Source organism: Lontra canadensis, unplaced genomic scaffold (genome assembly GCF_010015895.1).
Source record: "Lontra canadensis isolate GAN:19392208 unplaced genomic scaffold, GSC_riverotter_1.0 scaffold31, whole genome shotgun sequence".
Lineage (NCBI taxonomy): Eukaryota > Metazoa > Chordata > Mammalia > Carnivora > Mustelidae > Lontra > Lontra canadensis.
The window spans coordinates 8,751,143-8,778,649 of NW_022631025.1; positions in this window are offsets into that span (position 1 = coordinate 8,751,143).

Here is a 27,507-nt window from a genome sequence, read left to right on the forward strand (position 1 = left end):
GAACATCATGACCACAGGAAATTGCACTGTGTCAAACCAGCTGCTACAGAAAACCAACAAAGTGCACCTCTTCACCTTGTCCAAAGAGAGAACTGCTTGGATTCCATTTCTTCAGTCAGACAAATAAGCCGGTACTTTATAGAACCACCTTTTCTCATCCCACATAACCTTGGCCTAAGGGCTCACCACGGCTTGCTTTTGCAAAGTGGGATAGAAGTCCTGGGAAGAATCTTAATTTTATATACTTCTATACCATTCTAATTTATGAGGATGATCGTGTAGTACTTTTTATAATCTAGAAAGACTCTTTGGTAATTATAAACTCCCTCACCAAATCAAACCATGCTCCTACTTTTGACCTAGTGATTTCTGTGATTTTTATCCCAGAGTAAGTAAGATTTTACCGCCATGGGGTCTAAATTATCGGAGAGTTAGACATGATCTACGTGTTTAACATTTAGAGATTATAGCACATGACCATGATTCAACATTACTTATCATCATCATCGTAGAGGCTTTGTCAAACCCTGGAAAACCGATGCTCCTGAAGTAAAAACTGTATTCCAAATACACCACGTAAATAAAATGAAAACTGGGGGCGCCTAGCTGGCTCAGTCAGAAGAGCATGTGACTCTTGATCTCAAGGTCATGAGTTCAAGCCCCATGTGGGGTATAGAGATTGCTTAAATAAATAAAACTTCAAAAATTAAAATGAAATGAAAAACAAAATACAATAAGAAAGAGAAAAACTTGCTTATATTAGAGTGACAAAATTTATAAGCAATCTGAAAATATTTTGTTGATTTTCTTTAACAAAGAAAGACAACCTACTTGCTAACCAGGGGTAGGAGGAAAATCACTTTGGCTCTGGTTCCAAAAGAAGATATTGACCTTCTTCTTCTTTATTTAGAGTTAACTCAACTGGAATTTATAAGCTTTCCTAAATTTTAGTGGAGTCCATTAGAGGAAATGCAAGTACCACCAGTGGGTTAAAAGGCAAAATACGGTAGCACAATCAATGTCTACAAATCTATTTAAAATAGACTTGAGACCCCAATCTAAAGTTAACAGAACTCCCGCAAGGATTTACAAACAAATCCATATAATGTATAAACCATAATCTTATTGAAGTACTTTCTAAATTAAAATAGTACAGTGGTATTATGGCAGTATCACCGCAATTATCAGCTTAATAACATGGTAAATTTCTTCTGGTCAAAGCCAAATGCTACATGGGCAGACAGTCCTTCAGCCAACTTTCTGAAAGGGTAGTGGTCACTTTTTCTTCCGGTTGGGCTTTTAAGAACGTAAACATTTTCCATAATCTCACAAAGGCTCAGGTCCCAAAAGGCAGCTGGGCTAGGAAGGACGGCAGGAGGCCAGCAGTGACCCAGAAAGCTAACGAGAGGCGTGAGTAGGTGCTCATGTGTTATCTCTCATGGTTCCATCCAAGAAAATGCCGTGTCAGAGCGATGTGTATGAATGCATCCATTATCCCACTAAAGGCTTGACACTGGCGCAGTTCACTCCCTTGGAGACTATCTAGGCCATCGACTGGGGTGGAGGCTCTTAGGCAACTTTATAAGTTGGCCTCATCTAGGTAGCTTCTCAGGTGTGGTTCAACAGCTCCGCCCTAAAGACTGATAACCCTAAAAATCTGTCCTGTCTGTTTATCCCCTTGGCTGGAAGAAAGACGCAATCAGCCTGGAGGATGACTGGGCTGGTCCTGAAGTAGAGACTGTTGACGGAGGCCCCCTTGTCTCCAACTGTCTGGACACTCGTCCCATGCACACGCCCTGACGGTGGCCATCTTCATCTATGCTCTAAAACAATGACATTTTTCTATACATAACGTTGGTCGATAGAGATTTTTTTTTTTAAGACAACAGGTCTTTAAGAGAATACACACATATGAATAAAGGAAAATTATTCTGTTGTGACGTGCTAACCATCAAAGAAAGTCATCCCTGTTATAATTCTTAAAGTTTACATTCTCTCCTTCAAAGCTTCCGTGGTAGTGGAAAGTCACACGCACTCATCACCCTTCACACACACACACACACACACACACACATTCACACTCAGCTTTTTACAAGGAAAAACAAAGGTTATATATACACAGCCCAGTAAGGGTTGCAGGAACATGAAAGACAGTTCCTCGGATACTTCTTATCTCAACATTATTGCCCATTTCAGTGCTTTTTCTTTGCTTAAAAATCCCTGCTACCCCTATAGTGACTTTCAGTCCCAGCACAGTACGTTAGGAGAACAAGGACAGCAAGACCTCACAGAGGATCTTAGAGCATGGATGGGAAGCAGATTGTTCTGGAACTCTGCTTCTGGGCTGCGTGAAGACAACAAGGCTGGCCTCTGGGACTGGGGTGAGGCAGGTATGTGCAGCTGGTCCACGAGCAGGGTGGAAACAGGCATCTGCGCAAGAACTAACAGGCCCACTCAAGAGGTGCCCAATCGAACCTGTGTGAGCAGACGTCCCCACCTGTCCCCACCTGTCTTCCAGCAGATTACGAAATGCCAGATTCCACCTTGGGGCCATTCTGAATGACCCACAGCATGCAGAGGGACTCTGGGAGGCAAAAGAGGGTGTCATTTACTAAGCACCCCTCGAAGAGCCAGCTTTAAAGAATGACCCAGGAAAACATATAATTGGAGTTTAGGTTGTAGCCCCCAAGGGTTCCTTGGGCTTTATAAAACACTCAAAAATAAAAATCTGGGTGAATAGCCACATTTCACCAATTTCTTCTTAGTTTTTAAAAACCACTCAGGAGGGGCGCCTGGGTGGCTCAGTGGGTTAAGCCGCTGCCTTCGGCTCAGGTCATGATCTCAGGGTCCTGGGATCGAGTCCCACATCGGGCTCTCTGCTCAGCAGGGAGCCTGCTTCCCTCTCTCTCTCTCTCTGCCTGCCTCTCCATCTACTTGTGATCTCTCTCTGTCAAATAAATAAATAAAATCTTTAAAAAAAAAAAAAAACACTCAGGAGCCGGTCACATCTCGTCCAAATCCACTAGAATGTAAACACCAGGAGAGCAAGACTTTATTTCTCTTCTCCTATGTTTCCATAACTGTGGGAACACTGCGTGACACACGTGTACGTGCATGCTGAGTGGACAAACACATTCCAAGACCCCACTAATACTGGTTCTCCTTTTCTGCTTCAGTGATCATATGAAAGCTCTAGTGTATTTTTGCCTCTTGTATTTTTAATTTTTAAAAATTTATACAACATATATATATTTAAAGTAAATATTCTACATATAAAATTCAACCTATATAAAATTCAATCTTTTTTTTTTTTTTTAAAGATTTATTTATTTATGTGAGAGAGCGAGAGAATGCATGGGGAAGGGCCGAGGGAGAGAATCCGGAAGCAGAACCTCCTCCCATCCTCCCGAGTGTGGAGCCCAACTCAGGGGGATCCCAGGACCCTGCGATCATGAACTGAGCCAAAATCAAAAGTCGGCAGCCCAACGGACTGAACCACCCAGCCACCTTCTTGTCTTTTAAAGGGGAAAACATACTCATACTACTTGGATCAAACTGGCTGAGTGGTAAAAGCCAGAACTGGAAGCCAGTATGTGGTGAAGCTTGCTGAACTGCCAGCCCCACTCATGCGGAGGGAGTCAGGACACAGGGCCATGTCACACACACAGACCTGGGGCTCCCCCAAATGCCATCGGGGCTATGGAGACAAGCTAATCTCGTTAGCACTTCTCTCCCCCATGCCAGCCACGGCCTGACCCATAACACAATCCTCACAGGTAGGCATCCGCCTACAAAACCGTTCTGGGCACAGTGGGCCTCCTGAGTAAGCTGCTCATTTCCTCATACTGCAAAGCACTAAGGGAGAGTTGGCCACCTGGGCCCGTCTCCACTCCTTCCTTTCCCTTGTCACCAGGCTCACCGTCCCTAGACTGCACCGTCCCACTCACTTCCTGGCTAAATTGGATCCAGCCTTCTTTTTCCCGGCACTGAGAGTTTCCCTAGGGCATCGTGTTCATAGTCATGTATTACCTGGTCTCTCCCCACCTCCCCAGCTGCGGAGGACAGTATATACATATAAACATACACAATTTCCTTCCCCTCATGTTTACGTTCTCTGATTTTCATGCCTCGGCCCAGGTTGACCGTGCTGCCTGCCACACCAGGGCTCCATCGGCTTTCTGCCCCAGTCTTTAAGGCCCTGTGTAGACACTTCCTCTTTCAGAAGTCTTCCGCGGTACCCCCGACCGGTGCGAGATGACTTCTCCCTGGGCTCCCTCTATGTGCAACTTCAAGGAGCTTAACATACTGTTGAGACTTTGTTTTTACCGTTGTGATTATTTATTGGGATTCTTTCTCCAATTAATCTGTTAGTTTCCTCGGGGGATGGAGTCTTCTTTCTTTTGTCTCAGCTCTGGCCCATCTGGCATATCTATCCCCAAAATGCTTGGTCTACGCAAGCATAACCAAAAGAGCTGTAGGTGCTTGTAACATACATGTATGGCTCCCTGTATTTTACGGAAAGTGGCACACCTCCCAGCGTCTCTCTCTGTCACCTAGAAATCCAAAATTAAGACTCCCTCACAGGACTGGTCTGCAGAATCACCTTAAGGAAGATCAAAAAGTGACTGGCAAACAGGAGGTGAGCCTCTAGTAACATACTTTCCTATAAAGCATCTCTTCAGCAACATTTTAATCATACACTTCTCATATATACTCTTTCCGAAACCCATTAGGACACGTTCTTGTAGTGGGATATTTTCTAGCAAAGTACATTTTGGGCTCATTGGCAGATGGATCCAACACACTCTAGTCACAATACTCTGAATTTGCTCACCCTGCTCCTTGGGGGTTCATTTTTCCCATATTTGCCATTCTTAACTACTCTTTTCTTTAAGAAGATTTTATTTACTTATTTGACAGAGAGAGAGTAAAGCAGGGGGAGCAGCAGGCAAAGGGAGAGGGAGAAGCAGGCTACCCGCTGAGCAGGGAGCCTGATGCAGGGCTCGATCCCAGGACCCTGAGATCATGACCTGAGCCGAAGGCAGACGCTTAACCGACTGAGCCACCCAGGTGCCCCATTCTTAATATTCTTAAGACCCAGAATCAAATGCCTCTCTTCCATGCAGCCTTCCTTGTTCTCCCTAGACAGAAAGCACCCCTTATGCCTCTCACCTCCTACAGCACTCTGTGTCTCAACGGCCTTTGTTTCACGTGCCACAGCATCTGACGTCATGCCTGGCATATATTCAACAGATGTGCAACAATCCTAGCAAGAATGGCCCCTTCTATATGTCCCTTCATATCTGTCATAGAGAAAACGAGAGACAGACCAGCTACCCAACATCAGCAACCAACTTAGCAAGAACCGTGGTACATCAGCACAAGGGGATATTGTGTTCCTAATAAAACGACCACTCTATGTAAATGACTTCTGCCCATCTGTGGAAATGTTCATATAATTACAGGAAAGAAATACACAAGCAGAAGATGAATCATGGCTCCAGTTTAAAAAATTTCTGGATGCGTCTTCACAAGGCAATTTGGAGTTAAGTAAACTTGACATTAATAAGCATTTTTAGCTTATGCTCATGGTATCGCAGGACATCCATGTATAAATTCTCCAGCATTAAATATGTAACCAGAAGACCTTTACATCTCAGAAATCATCAAATGGCAATTCCAGTGACCGAGGGCTGGGAATCTTCTTAATCACTTTAATGTAACATTGTTGATTTAGTCCAAATTCTGGAAAACAGACTTAGGGAAGCTTTACTAGCTACTGAAACACACCCTCTCTGAAACCAACAGGACAAAACATCCAGAAAGCTTTAACCTCACAGCGGACCTCTGTAATCCTCAGCTTATTGAGAGGAATGGATTCAGTAAACGGGAATGTTCAGTCAAGTCAAGGAGTGCAAACAAATCACAGAAGAGAGGATGAGAACCAAGAGCAGCGGAGGGAAAGTGATCTCTGTCACTCCACCATTACCTGGGGACTCCTCACACAGTCCCTGCGAGGGGGAGCGGAGGGCGGCAGTCTCCTTCCAGAACAGGTGAATGTCTCACGGCACAGGGCCGGGGCATCCAAGTGTTCTAAAACAAGGAATTTCCAGTGGCGCCTGGGTGGCTCAGTTAGTTAAGCATCTGACTCTTGATCTCACACACTTCACACTTCAAAAAAAAAATTAAAACAAGAAAATTCCAGCGACAAGAGGTTTTCCATGTCAGAACCCATCTCACTTCACGGAAGCTGACACCAGTGTGATCTACTTATGACAGTGCCCCCCAAATTTTTAAGAGTCTGCAAATAGCACGTATTCAATTACTACAACATTTTTCCTGCGATGTCACTTTCTAGATACTTCCTAAGCTGTGATTTAAGAGACAAGTTGATAACAGGATACTTCCCATCTCCAACAAAAAATGGTCCAGAACGTATCGCTTCTTCCCAATACGGCTTTCTTCTGTTCGCAGCACAATGCCAAGGGCATTCTCTGAAAGATCAGCTGTAAGGAAGAGGTCCCGTTGCCCATCTCGGAGGCAGGCACAGTAAATCTAGAACATTCTGACAATTCATCTGCTGTCTCACTGCCTAAGTGTTCCTCACATGAAAGCCCCATGATTACTTTACACTCAAACCGAAAGCCAAATAGTGTCTTCCACCGTTCAAGTTACATGTGATTGCTCTGTTTATAATGCCCACCACGCCTCTTCTCAGCCTAAGAAGGAACTTTCAGACTACGGAAGCTGGATAGCTCCTTGAAGTCCCAAATCATCCATCACCCAGCAAAACCCTTGTACATCTTAAGCCCAACCCCTCTGACCCCACTTTTCTAGAACTTGTAAAGCAGGTTTTTAACTCCCTGCTGGAGGCCAATCTACCCTCCTCCTTTCTCAAGACTTCCTTCTTCCATGGATGATCTCATCACCAGCTCAGCATAATCAGAAGTTTACATCTTAGAGCTTCAGGAAGGATAAATGCAAGGGAGGTTGAAGTTGGGGCTTTTTAATTATTCCAGATAAGTTCCCCACTGCATCATTTGCCGGGCTTCCTGAACCCAGGACGCAGGGTGCAGGGTGACTCACGGGCATTCACACTAAAGGTCAAGGCAGTTACAACGGACTCATCATCTTCATAGTCTACATAATGTCATGTTCAGTGCTTTATCTTTTCTGCCACTAAATATAATACTCCACCAGCCCAAAGCCAGAAGCTTCCACTCACAGGAAAGCAAGAAACTCGAAGAGAGAAGTCATCTTCAGCTTCAAGAAAAGACAGGACTGCACCATCTGGAAGCAAATTACCTTTCCTCAAATCTAGAAATTTTTTTGTCTCGAAACCAAAGATGTGACAATAGCTGAACCCCGAAAGACCTAACATTAAAAATCATTTTAAAAATGGGGCACCTGGGTGGCTCGGTCGGTCGAGCATCTGACTCTTGACCTCAGTCGGGGTTAAGCCCTGTGTTGGGCTCCACGTTGGCCATGGAGCCTCATTAAAAAACAACAGAAATTTTTAAAAATACTTGGAAATATTTCAGAAATTTAAAAAATACTTTGAGGGAAAGGCAATCCTAAAGACCTCCTCCTCTTTAGTGACAAGAGGACAACCACAGCGGGCTATGTGGGGTGAGCATGGGCCTTAGACAAAATCCAAGCAGTTCTCTGGCCGGCTCACTGTATGATCTCGGGGGAATCTTTTAACATTTTTTATTATTATTATTTTTTTAAGTAGACTCTATGCCCAGAGTGGAGCCCAACAAGAGGCTTGAACACACAACCCTAAGATCAAGACTTGAGCTGAGATCAAGAGTTGGACCGACTGAGTCTTACCAATATGGCCCTTAACCAACTGAGTGACCCAGACACCCTAAGTCATTTAACATTTTAGGCACTGGAGGTTCTATTTCTGAAATATTAGGAGGTTTCTATGAAGATCAAATGAGATGCTATTTGCAAACTGTCCCACACACTGCCTGGCACAAAATGCTGATTCAATAAGTGGTTATGATTAGTGTCACGGTTAATATTTCCCATGCTCCCAGGAAAGAGATGGAATAAATAACCAGAGCAATTAGAACAATACTTGTTTGGTGCTTTGAATATTAGCTCTGTTACCTCAGACACTAAGGCATCCACGAATTGAAATCCCAAAGTCAAGATTCTACAGGATGAAAAAGCTTTTTGCTAAACTCAAGGGCCAAAGACATGCCACCTATGTCTTTCTCAACCTCCTCAACCATGACTTAATGGAAAAGAAAAAAACCACGCATGGTAAGGTGAAATTTTTTTAAAATGTTCATTTAACGTATTTGAAAGAGAGACCATGCGTGTGTGTGTGCGCACACATGAGCGGGGGATGGGCAGAGAGAGTGGGAGAGAAGCAGACTCCCAGCTGACCACAGAGCCCGACACAGGGCTCCATCCCAAGACCCTGAGATCATGATACAGCGGAATTTTTTTCCTTTTTTTTTTTTTTAAGATTTTATTTGACCAAAAAAAAAGATTTTATTTGACAGAGAGAGAGAGATCACAAGTAGGCAGAGAGGGAGGCGGGGGTGGAGGGGGGAAGAAGGCTCCCTGCTGAGCAGAGAGACCAATGCGGGGCTCGATCCCAGGACCCTGAGATCATGACCTGAGCTGAAGGCACAGGCTTAACCCACTGAGCAACCCAGGCACCCCGATAAGGTGGAATTTTTAAATGAGAAAAAGTTAAGCCCATTTATTCTTTTAATGAATAATAGGACACACTGTAATTATTAATAGAGTAAGTAAAATCTTCCTCTGTCCTAGAATGAGGGAAAGGTAAAGACAATGATTCATGCAGGAACTACTAATAGTAAAGAAATACCAAATGTTACGTGATGTCTCTCTACACCACTATGGTTACACTCTCATACTCCTAACCTTTAAACTGGATGCAAGATACATGAGCTATTCTTAGCAAATTCTTCTGGGTGAATGATCATATAATGATTAGTTATCAAAGCAACTTCAAGGTCTTCAAGGCCTCTTATTGCTGCAAAGATAATTTACACATTTAGAGGTCAGAGTCAGTCAGGCATATTTTCAAAACATCCCAACACCAGGCTTTAACGGACAAGCTGGGCTTTGTACCAAATCGTGCCTAACCCCAAGTAGACCAGGGGTGGGAAGAATATGGAAATCTCTTACAAGATACCAAAGTCCAAAGGAACATGTCCTTGAAAAAGATGCGCCTTCTTACATCTTGATACAAACCCACTCTTCCAATTATATTTTGAAAAGGAACAAGAAAAACTTTCTTCCTATACAAGAAACAGGTGGTAAGACCCAAGAATGAGCTCTGAAATAACAGCAAAATGCTCAAGAAGCTCCTCATTGCTGTGGGTGAATTCACTCCGTAATGACCAGAATCCCCCCAGTCACACATGGAGCGTGCCTGGGCGTCGTGCTCCGTCCTCACAGAGGCTGCGAGCCAAGCGAGCGGAGATGTGGTAACAGAAACAGGAAAAGTTACAGAGGAAAAAAGAGATCCCACCGGAATCTCATCCAGGCGAGCTCTGTGCTGTCAGAAGGAAGAGCAGCAAAGGAATCACACTGGCTCTCCAAGGAAAAGCGCCCTCGTAAGTAATGAAAATATTTTATCAATGACTGTAAGACTTCATAAATAGAATTATAAGGACAGAACTAATTTATCAAAAGTTTTGTGCCACATAGTATCTATGCAAAACTAAAGTAACTCTAGGATGATCAATCAGTCCTAGACATTGAGTAAAACCCTCTAATGGGAATACGTCAGATAGTATTTCACTTCTATAAGTAACAGACCAAAAGTTAGTCTTATTACCTTAAAATATGACATGGGCCTAAAGTGAGAGTGAAAAATCCATGAGAGATGATGAAAGGAATGTTAGGGATGTCTAAATGCTAACAGCAGCCTTTGAATATAAGAATAGTTTTCCACAAAAAGGTTAACCCCACTCCGTTTATAGTCCAAATACCTATTGGTCTCCAGGTCCCTATGTGCAAATGGTTTTCACAAGCCACCATTAAATGGTCTGATCAAAATGATTTTATACCAAAATGATTATCTGTCCAGCAGAGTCAGAGCAAGCTTCAGGCTTGCTACAGCCGTGCTCACGGGGAGGACCTCACTTAAAACCCGACGGAAGAGAGATGCAAGGACGGGCCACCCAACACAGACCCTGGTTTCCCAATAGCACCCTCCTCCAGAGGGATCCGGGCTCCTTGAAGAACTGACTGATTCCAGGGGTACAGCAAGAAAAAGGCAAGATGAGCCTGGAACCTGTGGAGGTACCACAACGGAAGGAAGTGCTTGAGAAAGGACAGGAACCTGGCAGAGGACATTGGGGCCAATCTAAAGGAACACCTGATGGCCAAAGCTAGAGCGATTTGAGCAACAAAATTCATATTATAGCAACAGATTAGAACCGTTAGAATAAAATAACTATCCACGAGTCCACGCTGATGCATGTATGAGAGAACAGCTCTTCCTTACGAAGAATGAATAAATAAATGTATAAGAGATGAAGGCGATACCAAATGACTATTAGGGCAACAGTACAGTAACAATTACTGCAGACAAGACCTACATGGCTGCCAAAATCAGTGCGGGAAAGCTCGAGGATAACAGAGTCTTTGCACGGACTCGAAGGATCTGGCACCAAGATATTTATTAATTACGAAGAAACTAATTTGTTCATTACAACAGCAGCTTTATAGGGGAGAAACCCAGGAGATACTACTGGAATCACGGACTCAACATGAGCTTCACCACCAATAAGAAAAATTGACATCAAGTAACCACTCATAGCCTCATGAGTAAATAGGAGAAAACCTCCCAATTCAGGAAATCTCATTCAACAAAAGAACTGACTGGTACTGCTCAAAAGTATCAAGATAATGAAAAACTAGGAAAAAGCCGTGGGAGTCCAAGGAGGCAGAACAACTCAGTGTAATGTGGATCCTGCCCTAGATCCTAGAACAGAAAAAGGACATTCCTAGAAAACTGAATGGGAGGGTAGCAGGCCTAGAGTGTAGCTAGAAGGACTCTGACCATTTACATCTCCTGGTTCTGATCATGATACCCGGGTTATGTAAGAAATTCACACTGTAGGAAGCTGGCTGAAAAGGGACATGTGAACTCTGTACGATCTTTGCAACTTCCCTCCAAGTCTAAAACTATTTGAAAATAAAAAAGGGATGGAAATGGAAAGCAACAAAGTTGACTCTTACTCCTCATTTCCATCTGACTTTCTTTTCTTCAGAGATGTTCACAAAAGTACCTTCTCTGCTCTACTTGGTGAACCACGGAAAAGCATAGGATGATGTGAGATGTGAGATTCACCCACAGAGAACATGAGGGGGACGCTCCCCCCAAATGGGTATGTTCTGCCTTCCAGGGTTTAGCTAAGTTTTTCAGCCAGACTTGAACAAAACAAAGTCTTCACCTTCACATGTTAGCAAATTCCCAAACTGGTCTTTCTTGGACGGTGCCAAAGAAGAGAACACTGGGTGTTCACAGACTGTCAACAAGTCAAAGATCTTTTGGAATGACTGAGAGCAACGGTGCAGGGGTGGGGTGGATAATGAGAGACAGGTTAGGAGTGGGCGGGGTGTACGCAGGCCAGAGAGAGAAAAGCCCAAGGGGCAGGTATGTACTCGTAGTTGCCTCCTCCCCTAACAACCGTGAGTTGGGCTAACAACACCTTTAAGAACACTATGTGTATATGGCCCATACACATACTTCAAAGGATTTTATTATTTACATTTTATTGAGATTATATGTTACCACATTGTACAAAGAATAAGAAGGGTTAGACATACCCCCATTTTCACATTTCTTTCTTTCTTTTTTTTTTTTTAAGATTTTATTTATTTATTTATTTGACACTGATAGAGAGAGTACAAGTAGGCAGAGCAGCAGAGGGAGAGGGAGAAGCAGGCTCTCCACTGAGTAGGGAGCCCGACGCGGGGCTTGATCCCAGGAGCCTGGGATCATGACCTGAGCCGAAGGTAGCCGCTTAACTGACTGAGCCACCCAGGTGCCCCACTTTTCACATTTCTTTTGAAGCATTTAGGTACTTACTGTGAGTTCTTAGATAAGAGTAGGTAGCATCTATGCCTGTAATAAACCCTTAAAACAAAACAAAAACATTGTCCACCAAAATATATTATATGCCTATTTTTTGCCTCAGCAATTCTACTTATGGGACATTACCTCAAGACATACTCACACAAGTATGGATCAGTACTCACACAAGACAGTTAACTGTCGCTTGTTTATTAAAACAAAAACAAAACAAAACTAAACTGAACTAAAAGCACACCAAATGCTCATTAAAAGAACGCTCTCAGAGTACATTGTACAATAGGATACTCTGAGGCATTTAAAAGGAATAATGTAAGTCTAGATGTACTGACCTAGAAAGATACTCATAATCTAGACTTCAGTTAAAACATAGACAAAATATATTAAGAGCCTACCCAAAGGAAGAGGTTTACTTTTATGTAAATGTCTAGAAAATACACAGAAGGATGTACATCAAACTTAAGGGAATATATGGACGGAGGGATGTGGGTGGCTCGGCCGGTTAATTGTCTGCCTTCGGCTCAGGATTTGATCCCCGTGGGATGGAGTCCCTCATCGGGCTCCCTGCTCAGCGGGGAGCCTGCTTTTCCCTCTGCCTGCCACTCCCCCTGCTTGTGCTCTCTATCTCTAACAAATAAATAAATAAAATCTTAAAAAAAAACAAAATGAAACAAAACAAAAAAACCCTGAAATATATGGAGGGATCATGGGGTTCTTATGTCCTTTTTAAAAAATAGGCTGCACACCCAGAGTGGAGCCCAAAGTGAGGCTTGAACTCACAACCCTGAGAAGGTCTAAGCTGAGATCAGGAGTAGGACGCTTAACTGATTGAGTTACCTGGGCCCCTCATCTTAAGTCATTAAAAAAAAAAACAAAAAACCAGTAGAGATGACTTTTTTAACTTTATTTTTTTTAAATGAAAATAACACACAGGCAGTTGTGTTTCTGTACTCCAGGAACAATCGGAAAAGGAAATCAAGGAGACATATTCATCTACAACTGCCTCCAAAGAACAAAATATTCAAGAGTAAATTTAATGGAGGTAAAATACTTGTACGCTGAAACTATGAAACGATGCTGAAATAAGCTAAGACAGACGTAAATATGCAGCAGGACCTCACGCTTTTGTGAACTGGAAAACTTAATATTGTGAAGATAGCAACACTGCCCTCTACACAGTCAGTACAAGCCCTAGCAACAGCTCTTTTTTTCCCTTCCAGAAATAGAAAAACTGATCCTTAAATTCATAGGGAAATGCAAGGGGCTCTGAATAGCCAGAGCATATTGAAAAAGAAGAACAAAGTTGGAAAATTCACGTTTTCCAATTTCAAAACTTACTATAAAGCTACAATTATCAAAACGGGGTAAACTGACCCAAGGATAGACATACAGACTAATGGGGAAAAAAACTAAAGGTCCAAAACTAAATCCTCAAAAAAAACCCAAAAACAAAAAACCCAAAAAAACCCCACAAAACTGTATCCTCACATATATGACCAATTGATTATTTTAAAGGGTGCAAAGACCATTCAATGGGGGAAAGAGAGACCCTTCAACAAATGGGACAACTAGTTACCCACATACAAGAGAATTAAGTTGGACCCTGACCTCATACCTTATAAAAAATTACATCAAAATGGATTAATACGCTAAACATAAGAGAGAAAAACACAAAATTCTTAGAAGGAAACATAGGAACAAATCTTCCTGTCTTTGGATTAGGCAGCAATATTTAGATAGGACATCAAAAGCATGAGCAACAAAAGAAAAAAACAAATCACTTGGACTTCATAAAAGTAGAAAACTTCTGTATGTCAAAAAAAATTACCAAGATAGTGAAAAGACAAGAATGGGAGAAAATATTTGCAAATCATATACCTGACAAGGGTCTAGTATCCAGAAGATATAAAGAACTCTTACAACTCAACAACAAAAAGGCAAACCAATTTATTTTTTAAAAGAAGACCCAATTTAAAAATGGCCTAAGAGGGTGCCCGGGTGGTTCAGTCAGTTAAACGTCCGACTCTTGATATTAGCTCAGGTCATGATCTCGGGGTCCTGGCATTGAGGCCCACATCGGGCCCCCTGTCCAGTGGGGAGTCTGCTTCTCCCCCTGCCTCTGCTCCTCCCTGGCTTTTGTTCGCTCTCTCTCAAATAAATAAATAAAATCTCTAAAAAATAAAAAAATAAATAAATAAAAATAGACAAATTTTAGAATTGATATTTCTCCAGAGAAGATATACAAATGGCCAGTAAGCACATGAAAAGATGATCGATATCATTTGTCACTAGAGATGTGCAAATCAAAACCACAATCGAGTACTACTTCATAGTCACAAGGATGCTACAACAAAGAAAAAAAAAAGGAAAAACACGTGTTTGCAAGGATGTGGAGAAACTGGAACTCTGCATGGGAATATAAATGTAAATGGTACAATGTCTGGGGAAAACAGTTTGACAGTGCCTCAAAAAAGTTAAATAGAATTAGCATATGACCCAGCAATTGCACCTCTAGATACATACTTAAAAGAACTGAAAACAGGGACCCAAATACTTATGTTCATAGCAGTGTTATTCAAAATAATCAGTAGGTGGTAAAAACCCCAGATGTCCGTCTACAGATAAATAAATTTAAAAACTATAGCATACCCATACAACAGAATACTATTCAGTCGTATACCACAGCACGGGTGAGCCCTGAAAACATGCTAAGAAAAAGAAGGCGAACAAAAAATACTGCGTATTACACAACTGCATGTATAGGACAGATCCCGAATCAGTAAATTCAGAGACAGCAAGCAGATGAATGGTTGCCAGAGGCTGAGGGAGGAGGGAATAAGGAGTTACTGCTTAACGGGTACAGGGTTTCCTTTCGGGGTAATAAAAATGTTTGAAACTAGACAGAGGGGGCAGCTATGCAACACTGTGATGTGCTGAATGCCACTGAATTGTTCATTTTTAAATTATTCACTTCTACGCATATGAATTTCATGTCACTGAAAACAAATACTACTAAAAAAAAATAATACACGAGAAGAGCAAAACAGTAATTCCCCATGTACTTCCAGTACTTCCTCTGGAATAGTAAGATGGTGGTACCAGTGCGGAAGGGTGCCTTCCGCATCCAGATACCTCCCTGGGGAGCAGTCTGGATGGATAAAGGACTGTCACCAGGGAAAATCACACATGCTCAAAACCAGCAACTGTTCATAAGCACTGGCTCTGGGGGCTGCCTGAGAAACAGCCCAGAATGAGGGCCGAGAGGTCACACAGCCCTCTCTCTCCAAACTTCATCTACAGCGATGGACACCTGAAGGCGTCCCACACCCTCCTCTATAGGGGCGGAAAGAGAACAAGGGGCACTCCACCACCCACACAAGGACCGGGGGCAGGGACTTGGGAACGATCTATTGATCTGGGATGAAAGTGGTTTGTTACCATTTTACCAATCTCTAGAAATTAACATCTCCCCATTCCCTGAGCACGGATCCTCTGGTGGGGGGTCATCTATCATCCATCATCCTCAGCAGCAACAGGATGGCTGTGTACTTGACTCTCAGGGTCTTTTTTTTTTTTTTTTTTTTTTTTTTGTGGTGGTGGAGTTTAGCGGGGAGGGAACAGGGGTGCTCCTGCCAAAGCACGAGGTCTCCCCTGCAGGGTGCTTGCCTGGCAAGAGAAATTCACACCAGAAAAAGCACTGTCCTTTTAGCCACTCATTTTCTGGGTCCTATAAATTAACTCTTCGTTAAATTACTCCTTCTCTCCACAGGTACCAACAACTGCATTTTAATTTAAGCTGTCTGCTTTGGCCATCTCCACGGGGTTATGGGGAAATGAGAACTTCAGCTCAAACGGCAGCTTTTCAAAACTCCTTAAAATCGAAACGCTTCTCGGGTAAGAAAGAATGACAACTTCAAGTTTTGTATCTTCACTTGTTAATTCTCTGGATGAGAACAAGCAGGTCATCGATACAAAGTGGCAAAATCAAAAGCGTTTCTCTTATGTTCGAGGAAGCTGGGATAAGAGGAACAGGGACCTCGACTCTCCCTATTTTCATGTTCAATTGTCCACATTCTTCCTCATTTTAAGTGTCAATATTACATATTCCTAATGCTGTTTAAAAAACTCTAGACGCTAACAGTTGAAACCCCATTCGATATTTTTAAATACTGAAAAATACCTACACTTGTTGATCTCAGTTTAAGGAATAAAGAAAAAAAAAAAGGCTCGTGAATTCTCCACTTCATTGTACTGGATCTCAAGACATTTTATAAAATATAAACCAGCTCAAGCTCATTAGCAATTTGAGATTTTACAGTGTTTCTGCTTCCCTTCAATCCTTGGCAGGGCTGGTTTCCATCACTTCCTCACGAGATCTTAAAATGAGAACCCTCTGTTAAGGGTTAGATTTAGAGACTTACAAAGTCAAAAAGAAATCATAACTCCTGCACTTTTAATCATCCATCCTCCTGGTCGATGATTTACCCCGTACTTCCCACCAGGAAATGAAGAAAGTTTTGAGAAACGAGTTATTCCCGATGTAAATCTCCAGTCAGCCTCTGTCAATCATGTTAGCCTTTCCCCCGGGGTAGCCTTTCTCCACCTCCTGCCTGAAAACTACACTACTATTTAATTGCTTTGTGACTTCACATTTTATTAAGAGGCAGAAAAAACATAAAGAGCTAAAATAAGGAGATAAGCCCATGGCCATAAATTGTCCCCTTAAGCAATGAAACTTGCCTCTCTGGCACAGTAAGGTGGGCATTGTGAAAATCCCCTGGCAAGTGCCATTCTGCAGAAGTCCTGGGTCCCCATCGCTTACAGAAACCCCTCCAGGTCTCTGTAGTGCGGCGCCATAGATCAGAACCCAGGGCGGTCAGCCGCCCTCTTCCCACTGCAGTGTGAAGGGCACAGCCTGCAACTCACTGTGCTCTCTGACCCAGCCCACCCCTCAGTGTCTTCTATTCTCATGACCCCCCCCCCGCCAAAAAAAGAGGCAGAAGAGAATGAGTGGAGAAAAATTCTATCCCCAGACAGCACCCCAATGTATGAGCCTCTCTCCCCAGAAATCAGCCCACGTGGTCTCTAACCCAGGGAAAACATCTTTGCTGAAGGCGTACCCCCATCAACAGAGAAGAGTATCCCCTTTCCCACCCCGCTGGCTTCCCTTCTGAGCCCTTATTTCTTCCTTTGCTGTAGGACGGAAACCCTTATCAGATGATACCACATTCCTGAGTGTGCCCAAGCCCCTGCCCTCTGGAAGATTACATCCAGTGACTCAGGCAAGCCAAGCAGGACGTGGGGTTTCAAGCCCTGGGAAAAGATCAATTAGTAACTTCTCTAGCATGCTGCCAGCTAGGAAACAAAGGCGTCGAGTGTTGTGAAAGCCTACTGATGTGTATAAGAAAGTGGGTTTATGACATTGTTCCGGAAAAGCATGCAAGTATTTGCAGGGGGTGGGGAGGGGAGAGAGAGAGAGAGTGAGAATGCGCGTACACGCCTGTGTGTAGTGTGTGTGTGTGTGTGTGTGTGTGTGTCTGTGTGCATACATACATGCATATGTAAAAACCTAAGCATAAAAAAGCCTGGCAGGACAGACAATAAACTTAGAAGTGGTTATATGAAGGGCTGATCCAGAAGGTGAAATCCAAGTCAGGTGTTTTTTTCTGTGGACGTGTTTTCTGACAATGGGTAGGTCTCGATTTTATCATTAATTTTAACGATGAAAGGTAAAATCTGGAAAAGAATGGTGACCAGTCTTTCCAAACCAAAAATCAGAACACATGATCTACACCAAGGCACACTCATCTCTCCTCTAAATGCAAGAGGCAGTTAAGGGAAAGTAATTTAGTCAGTGGAATGTGGAAGTTTCAAGATTTCATTAAGTTTTTCAGAAATAGGACACAGAATATCTAAAACAGGATTGCCTAAAATATCCAGCTGGTTTAACAGCATTCGATATTGAAAAAATGCAGCAAGTACTTAAGTTGGTAACATCATGTCTTCCTTCAAGCCATGGGAAGTGACCCCAGGAGCATTCCCTCCTGGTCCTGGGCCAGCGTGCTCATGAGGAATTTGGCTGAAGTCAATGAACAGTTCCTGAGTTTACTTTTTGCAAAAGGACTACCCAAGGAATGATGAACAAAGAAATAAGAAACAACAACACAGTCCCGAAGGAATTTGGGTTGGAGCGCTCTTAAAAAAAAAAAAAAAAAGACAACAATTGCAAGTGGCTACTTCAAGTCTTCATGTGCGGAAAAATTAATTTGCATTTGTATTTCAAGCTGTACTTCAAATTCAGTTTTACACAGATGAAATATTTAAAATCATGAAATAAAACCATAAAACAACAATAACACAACATAGGTGAATGCCTACGCAGTCTGTGGTTGGACATGCGGATACTCATTCATTCTTTCTACAGATGTTGCAGAACGCCAGAAACCTAGCTGTGGACAACAGAGACTCAGCCCGTTCCCAGGGAGCCACAGGCTAGCGAAGAAAACAGGACAAAGTAAATCAACGCAAAGTAATTGCATACTGGTAATCTCAAAGGGGATAAAAAGGGATTATGAGATGCAGAATGCGGGAGGGAATGACCAAGCCTGGACACGAGAGCACTCTCTGAGAGCCGGAAAATGACAAGAACAGGGAACCACTGACATGCACTTCTGTGCAAGGGGTCGATGTCTAAGATCTTTGCATAAATCCACCCATTTACACCTCCCAGCAGGTCTGAGATAAGTAAGGACTATTATGATGATGATGGCGATGTTCCCGGGGAGAAAGAGGGGAAGGGGTCCAAGGGCACGGAGCTGGGGAATGGGAAAGACAGGGGGACCCAAGCAGCCTGCTCTGGGGTTCTCTCTCGGGAACTGCATCTCTGAACAAGACAGAGTCAGGCACAAACGTGTGAGCACAAGCATGAGTGCATGTGGGTCTGTGCACACGCGTGTGTGTGTTCACAAACAAAGGAACAGCTCCTGCAGAATCCTGGGGGGCAGGAAAGATGTTGGCACGATCCCTGGAATGGAAAGGAGGCCAGGGGTGCTGGAACACAGTGTTAGATGGAGAGTAACAGAGGTGAGGCTGGAGATCAGGCAGAGCTGGGTCATGTTGGGCCTTGCAGGCCACAGGGAGGAGACTGCCAGGACAGCCCAGGAAGGGTACATGGGGACGGGACGACACTTGAAAAGAAGTCATTGTACTGTGCAAGGGCAGACTGTAGGGGTAATACTTCCAGGCCTGCCTGCTTCCTAGTTAGTCTGTATGGGGACCACAGGGAAAGGATTTCACTACCAAAAATTAAATATTTGCTTCCTTTTAAAAACACCATACAGAAGTCAAAGGACATGAAAACTTGCAATATTTTTATAATAGAAGATATTTTATAATAAAAACCCTCTTGCACATCAGTAACCAAAAAAAGCAAATGTCTCTCTGGAGATACGGGCAAAGGACAGGAACTGAGAATGCACAGAAGGAGAAAAATGAATGGTTCATAAATATATGACAAACGTTCACTTGTCCACAAAACTGGATAAAGGTTTTTTTTTTTAATTCTATTTTAATATTAAGAGGAGTCTGGAGAAAGTATCTCTTGCATACTGTCAGTGGAATCTGTAAACTGGTTCAGATTTTTTAGGTAATAGAGATCAAAAACCTTTCCTGAATTTATATTAAAGATCATTAAGAGTAGCCTCAAAAATAGTTAGGAGCACATGCACTGACACATGTTATGGTGTCAGATGGTGATGAGCACTGAGTAGTGAATAAACTTGTCAAATCAGTCCGTTGTATACCTCTCTTTCTCTCTCTCTAAAATAAATATATAAATCTTTAAAAAAAAAAAAGAAAACCAAGTTACATTTTTATATTCGAAAATCTTATTTTATATTTAAAAATCATATACATACAGTAAAGCTTCTGGAAGAACATTAACAGTGGGTATTTAATGGTGGTAGGATTATGCATGTTAAATACGTCTTTTTGGGGGCACCTGGGTGGTTCAGGGAGTTAAGCTTCTGCCTTCAGCTCAGGTCATGATCCCAGGGTCCTGGGATTGAGCCCCACATCAGGCTCTCTGCTCAGCAGAGAGCCTGCTGCCTCTCTGCCTACTTGTGATTTCTCTCTCTCTCTGTCAAATAAATAAATAATCTTTAAAAAAATACATCTTGTCTACTTATCTTTTATTTTTCTACAGCCAATATACACTGCTTATGACAGTAAGCGAACTAAGCAAATAAACTATCTAGATCACCACATAAAAAGGCCAAATTGCCTAGTAGAGGGGGTCACAGACAGGAGACGGTGTAGACTGAAGATGAATCAGGAAATGGTGTGGTAGAAACGGACTTCTAGAAGCATCTACGTAGTCTGAAACTTCGTTTCACAGATTAAGAAGTCACCGACCCTCTTCCCACTTCACGTACTCTGTGCCTGATGATTAGCACAGCCCCTGCGAGGCTCATTAAGCCACCCTGTACCGAGTGACAAGAGTGTGTAAATACGGTCACTGCAGTTCTCAGTTTCTGAGTGACATCATCTGGGCCCTGCCTCTGGGGCCAAAAAGGTCTCTAAGGCAGTGCCTTGGATCCCTGGTCCACTTCACACCAGGGCTACTCTGATTAGTTCCTCTTTCTCAAATCAAAAACTGCAAACCCACCGCTCTTAACCTCAACAAATACTTTTCTTCTTTCCCCATTCTGGAGCTACATTCAGGTCCTAAGTCTCGAGCGCCCTCAAATATTCCTTTCCAAGTCAAAGGATCTGAGTCTACACCCGCCATCTCTTCCCTCCCTCCTCCTCCACCTCCCCCCAGCCCCAGGTGGCATCCCACTTTGCTCCATCCTCTTCTAGCACGTTCTAGAGCTGGGTATCGACCCCTGTCCCTTCCTCAGCTTTCCAGTATGTCACAAAGCACCAAGAATGAGGGTTTCGCACCAGAAAGCCTGGGTACACACCCAGCTCTGCTACCGACCACGTCCATGAGCTAAAGTGAGCAGGTCACTTAATTCCGCCTCTAAAAAGCAAGGTTAACAACAGCTGGTCCAGCTCCTCGCGGCTCTGTCGTGAGGATCCCGCGAAGTAAGGCGTGGGAAAGTGCTCCGTGAGCTCAGAAAGCACTTTTGCATTCTACTGATTTCACACGCCTGTTATTACTGTCTCCTCATTACCTGGGACCGGTCGGCTCCCGCTGGGGCAGGAATGGCTTACATGTAACCTTTAGCTTCCCCACAGTGTCAACACCAACAACACAGCTGTGTGAGCACTTCAGCTCTTATCGTGAATGACAAATTTGGTAATAATCGTATGTCATTGCAAACAAGTATAACCTTTTTTCTTAAAAATTATAGAAGCATGGACTTTTTTTTTTTTTTTTTTTTTTTGAGTATTTTCAGAGAGAGAGAGAACATGAGCAGGAGAGGCAGAGGGACAGAGACTCTCTTACAGACCGCGGGCTCATCACAAAGCCTGAGGCCTCACAACCTGAGCTGAAATCAAGATTTGGATGCTTAACCGACTGGGCCACTCAGGGGCCCCTGAGCTTGGACTTCTGGAAGACAGTACTAGCCAACAGTTACCTGAGCACATACCAAGAGTCAGCTATCACCTAGCAGCCCTGTGGGAGAGGTTCAGTATTATTTCCATTTTACTGATGGGAAGACTGAGGGAGAGTAGCTCAGCTGTGATTTGAACCCAGGCATCTAGCGCTAGCGCCCATGCTCTTCTCACCCACTGTCCTGAGACTTCTTTGTGACAAGGACTGAAGCAGAGAGAGAGAAACCAGGCAGGAGGCCGGCTCTAGAGTATGAGAGGTGGGCCACCCGGAGTCTTTTAACAAACAAACGAACTTACTCAAATTGCCAACAGCCAGTGTTGCTGAGGGATTAGGGTCATCGGGCACTTCCTTATGCCACTAGTTAGAATATAAACTGGTACGGCCTGTTGAGAAGACCATTAGCGGAGTGAATCAGAAACCGGAATGGAACATTCCCACATTCCCGCTGACTCAGCCGAGCCCCTCGGAGCGGGATGTCCTCGGGAAATAAGCATGCATGTGCACGACAGTTGCACAAAATGAGACAGGGCAGGGAAGCCAGAGGGTGTCGCCGTGTAAGTGAACAGCACACACACAAAAAATGATGCTATAGATAAAGAGGAATAAGCATTTGCGTTTTCTCCCGCAGGTTTTATTTATTTCTTTGAGAGAGACAGAGATAGCGCCAGAGATGGCAAGAGAGAGCACCAGTGGGGAGAAGAGGGAGAGGCAGACTCCCCACTGAGCAGGGAGCGGGGCTCGATCCCAGAGCCCCCAAGATCATGACCTGAGCCGAAGACAGACGCTTAACCGACTGAGCCACCCAGCGGCCCGAGGAATAAGCATCTTCTTAAGGAAAAGAGATATGCAAAAAATAAATAAATTTTTAAAAAGCCAACCTTATCTAACCGGTTCAAGTTCTGAGTGGGTTCACCAGCTGTGTGAGCATGGGCAAGCCATTTAATTTCCCTGCACCTCAGTTTTCTTACGTTTAAATGGGGATAACAAAAGAGACACTTCACCAGCTTGTGAGAATTCATAAATTAATACATGTCAGGTGCTGGGGAGAGAGTCCAGCATAAGGCAAGCCTGTGGTAAATGTTACTCACTTTGCAAATATCTAGCCAGTTGGCACACATAACACTCACGCAGAACACACAGACACCCGTCATCACAAATATCTGTAATATAAATATTACAAGTAACGCATCTAAATTTGAACACGGATTTTCTCTGGAAGTGGAAGGACAGGCTTTCTTTTTTTTTCCTCCTTTTAAATTCTCTGTAGGTCTGAAATTCTCTTTACTTGACTAAAGCCAGCAATATATTACCACTGAAGTATCTCCATTTTTTCCCAGTGGCCTTAGTAATACTCTTTTCCGTCTATTGACCTTCCCTAACATAATCTACTCCATGCATATTGTGTTTAGGGAAATAGGGTACTTCTACTGATTTAATCCGAGGAGTAATACGTTTTCCCCTTTATTCTTGAGAGCCAAGCAGCTAGCTCATATTTTATCCTATAAAAGTCTCTCCTGCCCTCTTATACATTTACAGAGGAAGGGCACTCCACAAGGCTTATGAGAGCATTAAAGTTGGGGTGGGGGGGAGGACTGGATCGAGGGCTCCAAAAAGCAAAGGTAAAGGGGACAAACATGACAACCTCAGGACAGACATATGGAAAAAGTCCACCTCACCTCAGGTCAGGCGAGAAGATGACTGTAATCAGTGTCCCGGCCCCATGGACGAGCTCCCTCGTGTGGTCCGAAGACGGAGGCAATTCAGCTGTCCAGCAGGCCGTCCAGCCGTGTGACGATCATTCTGAAAGGAAAGGAAGCCTGGTGAGGGAAATGTCAGGGAGCCATATCCTTGCCAGGCCCGGGACCTGCAGGAGAGGGGAGTCAGCTAGTGGGGTCAGCTGCGAAGTGGAGACATCAGACTTAAGTCATTTTCTGGGGTGGGGTGGGGACGGAGGGTGGAGGGTGCGGCCCAGCATGACAGACGGCCCAGGAGAGGATGCAAACGGGGATGTCCTTTGCTCTCAGGACCAGCTTAGCTGCTCGCTCTCGGGGTACGTCCCCGTCCCTTCGAAGACGAGGGCTGGTGCCTCCCAGACTTCCCCATTAGCCCCCACGGCTGTTCCTGTACTAGTCAATCTGTACAGAAGGCAGCTCGCTAACACCGTCCATTTTTACATCTCGGTGTCCCTGTCATTTTGGAGTCAGACCACTCCGTAAGAGACACGAGGCCTTTCTCAGGAAATTCGTTCTATCCAGGACTTTCTCTGTGCGCGGCAGTTCCCTGGGATTCCAACCTTGGGATGGTTTTCCAGCCATCCCTCCTTGTGGGACCACTTCAGAGCCCCTGTCCCTTGCAATGTCCCACAGCTCTCCCTCGCCCGGACCCACCACTACCCTCCAGATGCCGCGGCACTCCAGCTGCCCCCCAGCAGCAGCCTCAGGCCTGGCCTCGCCCCACAGCTCACCGCCCATCCAGGCTCCCTCACAGAGCAGCTGCTCCCGTCCTCCACCTACCTTTGCCCCCTCAGCAGGCCCCCTCCCCTGGGTCTCAGTTCTCTGGACCTCAAAGTAAAGAATGTACTAAAATGGTCTCCATCCTCATTGTGCTTGGAAGTCAGATGCCCCTGCGCTTAAATCCTGGCCCAGACGCTCCCCGCCTTCCCGCAGAGCGCAGTCTGCCACGTGTAAGATGGGAACAGGCTGTCTACCCCCTAAGGTCACTCTAAAGGTAAGAACTATAACAGACCATGTGCCTGACGTACACCAGAGGCTCGAGAAATAGGAGCGCTCCCCACCCCACCTTAGAGGATATGTGCAGATCTAGACTTTGCTTGTCTTCAAATTTCCAAATCTAGCGTTCTCTTACATCCGGATCCGTGGCGGTAATGATATTCTCTTCTGGCAAACATAAACTGCTCTGAGAACCTTCAGCGCCTTCCATAATCTAGCTCTACTCTACCTCATCTTCCTCCAACGTCCAACAAACTCCGTCTGTCCTCGCCAGGCTAAGTCTTCCTAGGTTCCAAAGAACACACCCTTAGACCCTATCTGTGGACCCATCACTCCCCATGGGGGCCGCGGCTTTCCTTATTCCCCGTCAAGGCCCAGCTGAGCCCCTGGCCCTCCCAAGGCCCACATTCCAGGCGATTTAACCCTCACACGGAGTCTTAACCCTCACACGGAGTCCTAACAGCACTGGCCGTTGTTTCGTGTTTATTAAGCTCGGTGGTCCAGCTGGAACGGGGCTATTTTGATTATTTTAAGTTTTTCACTTTAGTATAGACCACGTTTCAGTGTTTATGAGCCAGGTATTTTTGGGATCAGCTTTGCAAGTGCTTTTTGAAATTTATATGCTTTTGTGCCTTAATGTAATAAGATTTTTTTTTTTTTAAGATTTTATTTATTAGACAGAGACACAGGGAGAGAGGGAAGGCAAGCAGGGGGAGGTAGGAGAGGGAGAAGCAGGCTTCCTGCTGAGCAGGGAGCCCGATGCGGGGCTCGACCTCAGGATCCTGGGATCGTGACCTGAGCCAAAGGCAGATGCTTAACAAACTGAGTCACCCATGCCCCAAGATTTTTTTCTTTTTAAGATTTTATTTATTTATTTGACAGAGATCACAAGTAGGCAGAGAGGCAGGCAGAGAGAGAGGAGGAAGCAGGCTCCCCGCGGAGCAGAGAGCCCGATGTGGGGCTCGATCCCTGGACCCTGGGATCATAACCTGAGCCGAAGGCAGAGGCTTTAACCCACTGAGCCACCCAGGCGCCCCAACCCCAAGATTTTTTTTTTTTTTTTAATTAATGCCACCATTTTCATTTGCCCGGAGTCTCACCCAGGAGCTTATTCTGACAGCAATGAGGAAACCATACACAGAAAACCCAGGGGCCTCCTCACAGAGCCAGGAGAAGAGTTCTAAGCACACCTGGCACCTACAGATTTTGTGTCAGGGCACACGCTGAGAAGCCAGCTTGTGATCAAACCCTCTGCACCAACGGGGGGGGGGACTCACAGTAGAGAAAGGGGACTGGCTGCCACTGTTTACCTCAAGAAAGACGGTGGCTGTGATTTCAGGGCTACATGAAGGTTCTAAGGGGGATGACAGAAGAAAGAGTGAGAGAGAAAGAACCACCTTGGAAGGAGACACAGAGGCAGGGACACAGGCAGAAGAACCGTGCGGAAGAGAGCACAACCCCAGAGAAACAGGAGCGATGTCGAAGGCTGTGGATGGGGGACTCACAAGAGGTCCCTGAACTTCACTAGTAAGGTGGCCACTGGTGACCCCTGGGGACGATTTGCAATCGTGCTGGTACAGGACACAAGCTGAAAGGGACTGAGCAGAAAGCAGGAGGCCAATGGAGACAAGCAGAGATAAGCCACAGAGTTTGTCCCTGTCATTTTGTACCCGGAAGCTTACCTGACTTAAACCAGTAAAAGTACCTCCTGTCGCTTATTCCCTCGCTCCTGGCTTCGCCATGTGCACAGAGCTCAGTGACCAAAAAATAAATGACTGCAGACCCTCTCTGCCCAGCACCCCCTGGGCGTGCCTGCTTTTGCTTCCCTAAGAAACCTTCCAGAACTATTCAAGAGCCATATGCTGTCCACTTTCAGCATCGAAATTCTATTTCCCTGCTTCAGGAAAATGATAGTTATCCATTTATCAGAGAAAACAAACATACAAAAAACCCCCCAAGACCCACATACTACAATGTGTCAGGTCAAAAGGAGCCAAAGTCCAGGTTCAGGTGAGATTCTAGATGATGACCTCGGGGTGACTTGCATAATTTATGCTAAGCTGTCAAAAAGAGAACTTTAAACATTTTTGTCTTCCTTCAAAATAGGGCTTTAAGTTTAGAGCAATCAGACAGGTACCTCTGAAACTAAGAATATGCTGTATGTTCATTAATTGAATTGTGAAATGAACTGAATTGGATTTAAATGTAAAAAAAATTTTAAAAAGAAAAATCAGATATGAGTAAAGAAAAAATGATAAGCATTATTATTAGCATTTTTAATCTTCTGCTTTGGTAGGTACTCATGACACATTTAAAAACATAATACCCAAAAGTGTCTCCAGTGACTTAGAGACTCGGTAACAGAATTATCGCCAGCTGTGTTTCCAGTGACATTTCCTTCTCAACAGTAACTCCGGTCTCTCTGCCAGTAGCTCTCCAGCCTACCAGCTTCTGTACCGACCCCTCTACCCTTTGCCTTAACAAACTCTCTTCTCCCTCCTCTGTCACGTGTCTTGACCACTGAAGAGCCATTCTGGTCACAGGATAAATATTTCTGTTTAGGAACCAAGGCCACATTATCAGCCCCTACAAACTTAACCCCATGGCCTTTTACTTTCCAACATTCCAATTACCCTTCAAGGTTCTTCAGCAGGTTATACGTTGGTGATGACTGTGGTAACAGTAGACATGTGAGCCCGTGCTCTTGTTGGGGGCGCGGGGAGGCAAATGCACTGCTGCATAAATATTTTATGTGGAGCCGATGCTGAAATCCTAGATGAGGAGGCATGCCCAGGCCCTCGGTCATCTGCTGATTGCCCAAGGTGGCAGAGTTTTCTTAATGCCACGAGCAAGCTTTGCCACCTGCTAGAGGGTTCTCCTTGATTTACTCCTAAATATATCCACCCCCAACACACACATACCCCAAATGTTTTTGTTTTTTGATGCCGTAACTGTGCTGTGGGCCAGGCTGCAGATGACGTAAGAGCGAAGGATGGCGGCTGATCCGTGAAAGTGTCCCAGGCGCCGTCAGCCTGGTGTGCGCAAAGTCTGAGGGCAAAAGTGCGCGGTGTATGGGAGCCAGGTAGGGAGCCCCGCTGTGGGAGTAGTAACAGAACTAAATC